A 4402-nucleotide genomic window follows, 5' to 3' on the forward strand; every position below is an offset into this window, starting at 1 on the left:
AGCTATTTTTCATAAACAACTAAAAGTAAAAGAAAATGAGATTCATGTTATGAACGGTGCTTAACATTCGTGGAAAGTAAAAAGGACTTTGTACAGCAGCTGCGCATGAACTTTGGGTAAAAGCAAAACTAAATTTCTGGATTCTATTTTGCTTTTCACCTTATTTGATCTCAGTTAACATCGTTCATGCCAAGTTGAATTTTTTTCCTCCTCTTTCCCCTTCTCTTCAAGTTCACAGACGTGAAGGAAAAAAAAAAAAAAATACACAGCAGCTCTTTTACAGTTCCCCCCGGCTCTCCCAGCAATGCCATGAACGGTGGCTTTCTGGAATGGGCTCAGAGAAAGTCAGATGTGAGAGCTATCTGGCTACCATCTGTCACCACGGGGATCACCAGGACTGAACTGACTTAGGGACAAGAGATTTGGGTTCAAGTTTTCCACATCTATAACATATAAATACTTCTACTTACCCCGCAAGGTGATTGGATCAGGAGAAAGTACATAACACGTGGCTATGGTAAGAAATGCTTACCTTATCCTTTTTTCCCACCTTGCACTACACACACACACACACACACACACACACACGCACACACGCACGCACGCACACACACAAGTTCTGTCCATCGTGAAGTCACGTGGTCCTTCTGTCTAGTATCTTTCTATTGCTCTCCAGGTGCACTCTCCACCCTTCCCTACCTTGCTCCTGCCCCCGCAGACTGATCTCTATGGATCCCATCAACAAGCCTCTGTGCCCTGGACTTCTAATTGAGTTTGTCCAATGCTGAGTCCCAGAAAGAGGTCAGGGAAGGAAACGGGGGTGGGGGCACAGGGCGAGGAAAGGGTGAGGTTAGGAATTCGAATATTCTACTTCTGCCGGCTGTATCCCTCAACCAGAAGTCACTGCTCCTCTCAAGGTGACCTCTTCTAAACGACAATCTCTTCTGGCTTCTGATGGCCACTTCATCCACTTGTCTCACTGCAGCTAGGGGTGGTATTAGTTCCACCATTACCACAACTCTGGGTTCCTGCTCTGTCCCTTGAGATTTCCTCTACATCCTATCCACACCTCTTTTTTTCTTTTATTATTTTTTTAACATCTTCATTGGAGTATAATTGCTTCACAATGGTATGTTAGTCTCTGCTTTATAACAAAGTGCATCAGTTATACATATACATATGCTCCCATCTCTCTTCCCTCTTGTGTCAAAAATATGGAACACTTCACGAATTTGCGTGTCATCCTTGTGCAGGGGCCACGCTAATCTTCTCTGTATCGTTCCAATTTTAGTATATGTGCTGCCGAAGCGAGCACCTATCCACACCTCTTTAACTCTCCCATCATTTCCCTAAATTGAGAATACCAGCTTTTCCTGTTGGGACTCTGACTAATAAAGTCCTATCGACAGCATTCCATCTACACCATTTACACCTTGAATCACAGGGAGAATGGGCAGTCCCAGAGTTCATCTCAGGCTGAGAGGCACACACAGGCAGGATCTGATGATTCTAAGATACCTGACTGGCAGGACTAGCCTGTGCTCCCCCACTAGGCCTGAAGTAGTCCTACAACTGAGCCCCTCTCCTCAGACCACAGGGGAATTAACATCAGTTCCTAAACCCTTGGGGCCCTGTGAACTGGGGGTGAGATTCTGGGCAGACCTAGATTTTAATTCCTCAGTCCAGGCTCACTTAAAGAGTTCCAGTTTTCATAATTCAAAAACAGCCATGTACCACAATGTCCATTGCAGCTCGATTTACAATAGCCAGGACATGGAAGCAACCTAAGTGTCCATCAACAGATGAATGGATAAAGAAAATGTGGCACATATATACAATGGAATAATACTCAGCCATAATAAGAAACATAATTGAGTTATTTGTAGTGAAGTGGATGGACCTAGAGACTGTCATACAGAGTGAAGTAAGTCAGAAAGAGAAAAACAAATACCGCATGCTAACATATATGGAATCTAAAAAAAAAAATGGTTCTGAAGAACCTAGGGGCAGGACAGGAATAAAGATGCAGACACAGAGAATGGACTTGGGGAGGGAGAAGGGTAAGCTGGGACGAAGTGAGAGAGTGGCACTGACATATATACACTACCAAATGTAAAACAGGTAGCTAGTGGGAAGCAGCCGCATAGCACAGGGAGATCAGCTCGGTGCTTTGTGACCACCTAGAGGGGTGGGATAGGGAGGGTGGGAGGGAGATGCAAGAGGGAGGAGATATGGGGAAAAAAAATAAAAAGTAAATAAAATAAAGAGTTTTATCCCAAGTTTAAAATGGTGTCCAACTCACCAATTTCTTAGGGACTGGGGGAAGGGAAAGAGCAGCTTCCCAAAGTCCCATCCTTCCAACTGTGCCACTGTCTCAAGTGTGGAGTTGGGAAACAGGGCACAAGAACTGACTCTCCAGCACCAAATGGGCTATTTTAACCTCTGAAAGAGTGGGAAAAGAACGTGGAGTAAACAGCTCCCTGCTACCCTCATACATTTCTCTCCCTCCCAGGAAAGGAGGACACTAAGGCTCACAGAGGGTGAGTGTGGAAGACAGAGCCAAGACTGATCTGGGTATCAGATCCCTGTATTCAGTCCTGGCTGCTGGTCCAACCTTAACGACAATAACCATACTCTCCCCTTGGTCCGTGCTAGCCAGCTGCCCAAAGGCAAATCAAAGGTTTAGTCCTAGCCCACCATGACAGCATTAGACTTTTACTGGTTTAAGATGGACTTTTCTTGGCCCTGGAGACACATAACTAAGGACCTCAGTTCTCCTTTCAGCACCCACCATATGCAGAGCACTCTTCTAGGGGCCCTGGTGAGTTGCAAAGAACCACCCAATTCTTTCTTTTTAAAATTTACTTTTTAATTAAGAAGACCAGAGAGCTAAACGTGAGGCACAAGAGAAGGGCATGGTACACAGAGCTTTACCCAGCAGAAAGGTGTCAGAGAGGGAGGATAGTGGCATAGGAGGAGCTCAAGGTCTGGGTCACACTATGATATGTGAAACATGGGCAAGTCCCCACCTTTCTAAGACTCCATTTCTTCACCATTAAAATGAGGTCAGTAACAGTGTCTACTATTAATGATATCATTATTAACCAGGGTCGTTGTGAGTATGAAACTAAATGATATGTGTAACAATCCCTGGCACAGTGGCAGGCATGCTCTGAGGGCACAGTCAATGCCAGCCTTTATTATCAGACCCAACTGGACTTGCTTAAGCCTCCTCTGGCGAGAAATCAAATTCCATGCCTTACTGGTATTTTACCTGCACCCTAGGACTTAAAAGCCTTTGTTTTCTTTTAAGGGAAAGTATATTACAACATTATCAAATGTAACAAAATGCTTTCCTGTTACGTAAGACCACTGAGATAAAAAATAGTCCGTTAAATAGACATTTTAGAACCTCCGCTCAGAGGTGGGTTCCACGAGGGCGGGTTTCAGCTGAGAGTAAGTTTAACAAGAGATGGAGCCACCAGAGAAAGCTAACAAAACCATGGGATGCTCTATTAGGACCACAATATGTAGAAAAAGGAAGGAGGTTATATCTGAAGAAACCAGGAATCCACAGTCTATAAAGAAGGGCTTGGGCAATAAAAGGGAAGATAGCTGTCTTCAAGTACTTAAAGGGTTGAACATGCTGTATGTGGTGGAAGAGACTCACTAAGTGAATCCAAAGGGTCAAAGACTGTAGTTTCCTGTGAGGAAGAATGTTCTCAGGCTAACAGAGAGGTCCCCCACGTAAGAAGGGATCTCACTGGTGGGCACACTGGAAAACCCTGTGTCCTTTCCTATCTGAGCATCTGTAATCCTAATGTCTTGTTTGGACACCAGAAATAAACATAAGTGGGAATCAAAACAGTGGAGTTCGTGTGTGTGCAAGCATTTCTCATCCTGAGAACAGCAAACCCTCAAGAGAGTAATGTGGGGACTCAAACTTAGTCCCTTGTTACACATACTTAGGCATTCTTATTTCATTTGAGAGATGTCGAAATTTAAAAATAAATAACAGGGCTTCCCTGGTGGTGCAGTGGTTGAGAGTCCGCCTGCCGATGCAGGGGACACGGGTTCGTGCCCTGGTCCGGGAAGATCCCACATGCCGCGGAGTGGCTGGGCCCGTGAGCCGTGGCCGGTGAGCCTGCGCGTCTGGAGGCTGGGCTCCGCAACAGGAGAGGCCACAACAGTGAGAGGCCCGCGTACCGCAAAAAAAAATAAATAAATAAAATAAATAAATAAATAACAATCTTACAGTGTTCTTTTCTTAGAAAATAATCAGCCCAACACTACATCCAAAAAACACAAGTACAACCTGCAGCATTATTTTGAGTAACGAAGCTAAGAGTTCCACTTAGTCAAAGGCATCTCTGCTTTTTGCTCTGTTAGTCTCAGAAAACTA

General features: G+C 44.6%; 1 non-coding gene across 1 annotated transcript; it reads right to left on the reverse strand.

Moving 5' to 3' along the window:
- Window positions 1–1208: 1208 nt before the first annotated feature.
- Window positions 1209–1315, reverse strand: LOC136135781 (U6 spliceosomal RNA). The gene has a single exon (XR_010656623.1). It is a non-coding gene; the product is annotated as a U6 spliceosomal RNA (small nuclear RNA).
- Window positions 1316–4402: the final 3087 nt, after the last annotated feature.

The sequence above is a fragment of the Phocoena phocoena genome, chromosome 15, assembly GCF_963924675.1.
Source record: "Phocoena phocoena chromosome 15, mPhoPho1.1, whole genome shotgun sequence".
Classification (NCBI taxonomy): Eukaryota; Metazoa; Chordata; class Mammalia; order Artiodactyla; family Phocoenidae; genus Phocoena; species Phocoena phocoena.